The sequence below is a fragment of the Triticum dicoccoides genome, chromosome 3B (genome assembly GCF_002162155.2).
Source record: "Triticum dicoccoides isolate Atlit2015 ecotype Zavitan chromosome 3B, WEW_v2.0, whole genome shotgun sequence".
Classification (NCBI taxonomy): Eukaryota; Viridiplantae; Streptophyta; class Magnoliopsida; order Poales; family Poaceae; genus Triticum; species Triticum dicoccoides.
Genome location: NC_041385.1, coordinates 158,306,741 through 158,315,175, shown reverse-complemented (window position 1 = coordinate 158,315,175; position 8,435 = coordinate 158,306,741).

Sequence of the window (8,435 nt, the reverse complement as noted above, 5' to 3'; positions counted from 1 at the left end):
ATGACTGATTTGGAATGATTCCAAAGAAAGCAACATTGACTTTCTCGAATCCACGGCGGCAACTTGCATCAGATGCACATGAATTAAAGGAAGTCACTACCTTCATCCAAACATATGCTTCATGAGCTAGCATGAACAAATGCTTTCAAAAGTTTCCAACACTAGCTTAATGTTCAGCAAAATTATGGAGAAGACAAGGATGTTGTCAATGGGCACAACAACAATTCATCTGGGTTTCCTTTTAAAAGGAATTCCATAGTTAAGTGAACAAGTGATAGCATTGGTCAGACCCAAAAGATATAATGGTGTATGCTCGAGGGATCAACCACGAATAAGACAACATTACGAGCATCGTTGGTACTGATTTCATTTGACGATAGCCCACACTCAAATCAAAGGATTGATAAGACAATAGGTCCAGCAACTGATCACAAGGACCAATCGATGAAGATATCATCTTTCTTCAACACACACTACACAAGAATATCCCTTTGGAACGAACTAAGTCAGACAAGCTTTTATCTTCCAACTCTCCAAGTTGTTGTCTAGCTTAACCAACTAGCTCAGGGATATCTAACACCGATTCTTGGAGAGAAGGTGGTTCACAAGAAACCAACTTGATCACGAACTCAACATAGCGGTCAGGTGACAACCCGGTAACACCTCCAAGAAGATATTTGGAAAGTCACGAACCACCGGTATGTTACTAAGCTCGAGAACAATCTTGCTTTTGAGGGCAAGACGATATGATCAAATGAGTGAGGACTTGACAAGATCCTAACTCATCGATCGAAGGGTGCACCGAAATAAGGACTAGGTAGCACGATCAGTCTTAGAAGGATGATTCGAAAACCAACATACTAAGAATGAAATTATTATCCTTTAACTACCAAGCAACAGAGTTGCTAGCAGTATTGATTTCACACATCACAATTCATTTGTCGGTATTCCGGTTGCATCAACACGAGGGCCGAGGAATGAACAGTGATGGCAAGAAGTGTCACTGTACCAAGAGTTCATGGGATGGTGTGCAATTCCTATAACAATCTCGATATAAAATATGTAATACTCCAAGGTAGAGCAGAACCAAAAGCTGGATTGGCATTTGATCTGCGGAATACAACTACTTTGACCCAATCCTAGATATGGAAGAGGTACTGGAGTTTGTTTCTCCTAGTCATTCCGGAATAGAATGGCTTGACAGACCACAAGAGTCATAGGCACCGATGAACGAACGCACGCATACTCTTGACTATCAATTGATAGACGAGGGTCAGAATGCAACTAAAGAGAACAACTCAAAGGAACATATAACTTTCTGAGTTGTGGATGCATAGATTAGTATGTCGAACCAAGTTCAACATATTTCTTCCGGATAACCCATGCAGAAAGGTAGAACTGGCAGAGTCACGATTTATGAATGGAGAACTCCTCAAGAGTACTCTAATTGTGATTTTTTTTGATCCAATAAACATCTGCCATAAGTAGTTCATGGTATTTGGAAGAAGAAGATACCACGGACTTCAAGGACTATCGCAAAGGTTACTAATATCCTAAAGGCACTAGCAATTACTATCAACATGAAGTAGGTAGAGTGAATCTCGGGTTCAGAACCCAGGAGTAGAATACCTACTACTAAGTAGCATCACGGGATGCTTCCGAGAATAAAGGCCAGAATCTTCACACTAGGACACAAATCATGGCTAGACCACTAGATGATCCCCTAAGCACTTAGGGTCATAATAGTAATTCCAACATATATGTCGAGGCAATAATTACCTCAACACACCGATTAGTGTGGTTAATCTGGCCCATGGGAACATCGGAAACAGAAGGAAGGGATTTGCAAATGCATCGGACTATTTAGAAACCTGGGATGACTCGGACAACATAACGGCTATAATTGCTCAAAAAGATTTGAGACAATCACAAAAATGGTGGCATAACCACTCAGAAGCACAATATCAAGGTTCCGAGATCAACAATTAACATACGGAAGTAGTAGGAACTGAACTGAGACTTAAATCCAACAATCTTATAAGTCTACTGATTAGTAACTCGTGATCCTAATAGAAAGAAGAGATAGCCTAGTTCTTAATCCTCGCAGGAAAGATAAGATGACTCAGATCAGAAGGGCATGAGGTATAAGGAGTAAAAAGAGCCTTACGTTCCATCCCACAATCAATTCCCTTATATAACTAAAGAATTTCTAGACTCAACTTCGACCAGTTTGGCTTGGTAATCCTACAGGCAGTCAAGCTCTGATACCAACGCTGTCAGGACCCCGACTCAATGCCACATCGATCTAGCATGTAACACCTCATATCACTTTGCGGCCTCACGCACGGTATTCCCACGGGTGTCGCCTTACCTTTGCCCGGGACCGTTTGCGCCTTTTGGCACACGTATATGACAGTGTCGCTAGCATCCATATGATAAGGAGCCCGGGCTGACATGGCTAGTCGTAAACCCAAAGCGGCACAGACTTATAGGGACAGGCATCCATGACCCAGCATCGAACGTGTCGGTCATCAGCGAGTGAATCCAGGCTGTAGCACTGGGCTAGCAGGACTCCGGTGAACCGGGCTATAGCGGGCTAACAGGACTCCGGTATTCACCGCGTGACATTTCCCCGAAGGGACAGACACAGGAACGAAGAAGGACACATGCCGGCCAGCCTAAGTGTTCCGGAGCAGTAGCAAGCTACCATGGCTCGGTGGAAACACTAGGAGACATTTCCCCGTAAGAGAGGCTACTAAAGATAAACAACTAGATGGTCAGATCCCACACATACCAAGCATTTCAATAACATACACACAATATGCTCGATATGTGCAAATACAACATGGCATCACAACATGACTCTATGACTCAAGTAATCTATTCAATAGGCTCCGAGGAGCGAGATATTACAAACATGGGTCTCATGACCCCACATTCAGAGCATACAAATCAAGCACAAGCGGAAGCTATCATGTCTGAGTACAGACATCTATAAATGAAAAAGGCTGAGAAGCCTGACTATCTACCAAATCCTGCCGAGGCACAAGATCGTAGCTGAGGTAACAAGCTAAACGTCGAAGACCACGCGGAAATACTAGTGAGACTGAAGTCTCTCTGCAAAAACATAAAATAGGCAAACGTGAGTACAAATGTACCCAGCAAGACTTACATCAGAACTATCTACATATGCATCATTATCAACAAAGGGATGGTGGGGTTTAACTGCAGCAAGCCAGCTTTGACTCGGTGGCTATCCTGAACTACGACTGCGAGTAACTTTTTTAAGGTGGCGCACACGAGTCCACATATTCACCATATCAATACACCACTATGGATCCGCTCCCGTCTCCCTACGAGAACGCCATCCATAGCACTCACGCTTATCTTGCGTATTTTAGAGTATCCACTTTCACTTGTCTATGAACTGATATAAGCAACCCAGAAGTCCTTTTCCGCGGACACGGCTATTCGAATAGATTAGGTTAACCCTGCAGGGGTGTACTTCTTCACACACGCTCTCACCACTTACCGCCGTTTACACGACATGTACTCGGCAACCTTCAAGCGGAAGCCCAACGTGGGTGTCGGCCACGACCTACCTAATCACCTAAGTCTCTAGTCCAGGTTTATCGCCTATTCGGGTTCCATCCATGAGGAGATCCGGCCGGAGTTTCGCTCACAGCCCCAAACGATGTGAACAGGGTTCCCGAGACACCAAACGGGCGCCGGGTACACCGTGCCACGTGCCTACCGCATCACAGCCCACCCCTACGGTCAGCGCTGCCCACGGCCTCCAGCATACTACAAACACCAGAAACTACTTGCAACTCCTGGACAGAGGACAAGGGTGATCAAGAAGCCGAGAGGGTCCATTGGTTTCGGGCCCAATGCGTGGTAGTAGCTGAATCATGGATCACAAACACAGAACTCAGTTCCTGAGGACGGCTGCAATGAGACAACCCACCATGTACTCCTACATGGCCTCTCACCGCTACCTTTACCAAATCGTGTTCACACACTTAGCTCACACACAGTAGGACAGGTTCACACGCCTCTGATTCATCCCCGATGAATCAGACCTGACTCAACTCTAAGAAATAGCAGGCATGACAAACAAACATGAATGAGTAGGCACATCAGGGCTCAAACAACTCCTACTCGTGCTAGTGGGTTTCATCTATTTACTGTGGCAATGACAGGTCATGCAAAGGACAAAGGGGTTCAGCTACCGCAGCAAGTAACAGATGAATCGGTGTTGTCCTAATGCAGTAAAAGAGAGCAGGAGCGAGAGAGTAGGATTGTATCGGAATGAACAAGGGGGTTTTGCTTGCCTGGCACTTTTGAAGATAACATTGAGTCTTCATCAGTGTCAACGATCACATCATCGGTATCACGTCTATCGAGAGGGGACAAATACCGGCAACACAGAAGGGAACACAATCAATGCAATGCACAATATGATGCATGATCATGACATGGCAAAATGAATGTGTTTTGAGCCAATGCAACTAGCAACAGATTAAATGAAGTTGGTTTGAATACAAGATTCAAATTCAAACTCCATATGTGATTATTTAAATGCCCTTTATTTGATTTGTGCTAAACAGCACATATAAGTTGTTCTAACATGCATGAAAATGGTACAGATGGATTCCTTGAATTTTTCTGATAATTTTTCATATATAAATTATTTAATTTGGAGTTACGGTTAATTTTCTATGAATTTTAGAAGTTTATATTCATTTTCTGGAATTTCAGAATTAAATTAAATCCAGAAAACATTACTGCGTCAGCATGACGTTGGCATGACGTCAGCAAGTCAACAGGGGCCGGCTCGGGTCAAACCTGACGTGTGGGGTCCACACGTCAGTGACACAGGGGCTAATCCCGCGTTGACTCGGGCTTTGACCCGCTACGGGGCCCGCTGTCAGTGTCACAGGGTTAGTTAGCAGGGTCATTAGCCCCTAACGACGACGCCACGTCAGCACGCCGGAGACCAGCCGACGGCGACCACAGAACATGGCGGGGCACGCCGGACTTGCGCTAGAGGCGTCAGTTTGGCGCGCTGAGGGCACCAGGGGATGGCCCTTGCTCCCGCGCATCCAGAGGACCGAGTGGGAGGTCGTGGGGTCGCCGGAACTCATGCCGGCGACGAGCTTTGGCGGCGATGGTGTTCGGTGGTGCTCGGGCGCGTCGCTACGGTGCATCAGTGAGCAAATGGAGAGGCTGGGCAGCACCTGCTAGACATGGGGAGCACTAAGAGCAGCTCAGTGAGGCCAGGGGAGCACGAAGGCTATGCGTGCAGCAGCAATGGCGGACGGTGGCTTCGGTGCTCGTGGGGAACGGTGCTACGGCACGGAGGGGAGCATGCTGAGTTAGGGGAGAGGGTCAGTGACTCACGGCGATGACGAGGGGACGCTCGGCGAGGTCGGGGACGGTCCAGAGCCGGCGAATTTGACGAAGATGGCCGGCGGTCCCGAGGTTGAAGAAGGCATCGAGGGCGGTGTTGTGGCACGTCCGGGGCCTCGTGGCTCGTTGAGGAGGTAGAGGGAGGACCAGCGGAGCTTCCTGGGGCGTCGGTGAGCCGTGGGGTGGCCGGTAGCCACGGTGGCTCTCGTCGGTGGCGGCGGCTCCGTTCGGTCGCGGGAGGGGAAACAGAGGAGCGAGGGGGAGGGAGGTCCAGAGAGCGAGGGAGAAGTGAGAGGGGGTCGGGGCTGCGTGGCGTCGCGGGAGGGACCAGGGAAGGAGGAGGCAGCCAGGCAGGGAGGAGGTGGCCTCCTCGGCCGCGCGCGTGCGAGCACGCAGCTGCTCCCACTGGCAAGAGGAAGACGACAGGGGGGGAGTAGCGGTGGCGGGCTGGGCCGGCTGGGCCGGTTCTGGTGGGCTGCACGGGTGAGGCCAGGTAAGTCCTTCTCTCTCTCTCTCTTTTATTTTTTTCTTCTGTTTTGTTTTATTTAATTTCGTTTTGCCACTGTTTTGAATTTTAAACAAATTCAAACAATGCCAAAAACTCCTCTGAATAATTTTATTTGGCTAGATGGACTTTTCCAAAAGCTCATAAAATATTTCAGGGGTATTTGAAATTATATTCTAATTATATGAATATAATTCAAATTCAAATAGCTAATGATTTAAATTCAAAGTCCCAAAAATAAATCCTTAAAAATGTTCAATATTTTGGTTGGGACCAGAACCCTTACCAAAAATTATCAAACATTTAAGAAGAGCCTTTTGGAGCAATGAATAAGATTTCTAGGGTTTTTGCCCCTCTTTTATTTAGGGTTTTGAGGCTTCCAATATTCCTCAATTCAAGTTTCAAAAATATAGACATGATGCACACATGAAGCTAGCCTAGAGCAATGCCAGAAGCTAGGGATGTGACAGACACACCCCCTCCCCCCCCCCAGTCGCAACGGTCGACGCATTGCGGAAGACGTGGCTGGAGTGGAAACTGACGATGTTGCTCAAGCAGGCGATAGCCCTTTGTGCCGTTTGTCGAGGTAGCCAAGAGCGTGGGTGGTGGAGCCGTGGTCGAGATAGTCGTGCGAAGAATGTCGTGGTCATTGTCGAGTCGGGGTAGTCGGTGTCGAGGAAGTCTTCATGGAGCCGCAGACACAAGAGGGCGCCGAGTTAGTCATGGGCGCAGTGGTGACGAGGTAGTGGTGCGCCGGAAGGATGATGGTGTTGACGACGCGTCGCGACGGGTTTGCCAAGCCCGGGGACACATCATGGACGAATGCACGCATCGGTGTTGCCAGCACCGGGCATGCGTAGATGGACGGAGACGAAGTTGATAAAGCGCTGACCAAGCTTGCCAGGCCCGGGGACACGTCGCGGATGAAGGCACGCATCGGTGTTGCCAGCACCGGGCATGCGTAGATGAGGGACTTGAACGAGCTGTACGCCATGTCAGAGAAGTCGGAGGGGCCAGCAGAGAAGAACTCGGCGACGATTGCGGCGCCCATCGGCGCGGGACCGATGTCCCAACGGTGGTCGGAGTAGACGAAGTGGTCGGGATATGACGGCGGCGCTGGCGACGGGCTGGTGCTTGGACGAAGACCGAAGGGGGTGGACGGGCGGTGCGGCGGCTACGAAGGTAGCGGTGGCGGCGGCCAAAGAAGAGCGGCGGTGGCGGCCTGACGGCGGCGGCAGCGGCTAGGTTAGGAGTACGGCGGTGGTGCTCGAAGTAGGCGAAGAACCCTGACAGCATGACGAAGATCGGCGCGGACGGTGACGTTCCCGTGCCAAGGGAGACGGCGCGGCGCATACCACGGGAGGTCGACGCGCGGTGATGGCGGAGTGGATCGCAGGCCGCGGTGCTACGGTCCGAAGGGGCGACGCAGCGGCGGCAGGAGGGTCGGGGCGACGGCGGGAAGACCTCGGGGTGGCGGCGGGGACCGCGTAGCACGACACTATGGCCCGAAGGGGCGACGCAACGGCGACGCACGGGTCGATGCAGCCGCGAGGAGAACCACGGGGCGGCGGTTCTGCGGCCCGACGGGGCGACGCAGTGCTAGCTCAATGCTCGATCGATGGAGAAGCGCGCTGAACTCGGGGACGATCTTCACGGGACCTGCGGAGGCGCGCGTAACCGACGGGCCAGGTCGGTCTCACGGCGTAGATGAGGCAGATCGCGGTGGCGGGCGGGTGATCAATCCGGCGACGGAGTCCGAGATGAAGCCGGCGACGGGGGGCGGCAAGGCGACTATGATTGGCCGCCGCATGGCGCGAGGCCGCCAGGTCGGGGTGATGCAGGAGTCCCGATCGAAGCAGGGCGGTGACGGCCGGCGTAGATCGACGGGCAGGCCGTCGCGCGAACCGTGGCGGTGAAGGGCCGCCGCATGACGCGAGGCCGCCGGGTCGGGGCAACCACAGGGTGGACGCGCGGACGACGCGCGAGGCCGCTGGGTCGGGGCGACCGGCGGGCAGACGCGCGGACGACCCGCGGGGCCGCCTGGTCGGTGAAGAAGCCGGCCGATCGCGCCGGGATTGGAGTAGAGGCGCACGAGATCGACGGTGGCGGTGGGCGATGCAGACCGATCAAGATTAGATCGAAAAACCAAAAAAAAACCTCCGATCAAGATGACCGGCGGGAGAGAGAAAACCCCGGAGCAAGGGCTCGGGGAAAAGACTCTCTAGGGCAGTCGGTCAACACGACCGGCGGACGAACCCTAGGTATGGGCGGCGCGGCCCCCGACGGCGGTCATGGAGGCCGGCCGCCTGAGGGGCGGCGCGCGGGTGAGGAAGCGGCGGCTTGGTTTAGAACCCGGAAACTAATACCATGTTAGAAAGAAGAAAGAGGTTTGATGGAATAGTTCGTTGTATTGTTTAAGCCTCGTGGGCATATATATAAATGTACAATGATCTACTTGAAGTATAAGACAAATGAGAACAAATTTTAGTCGATCTCGTCTTTTCTAATAATCACGATA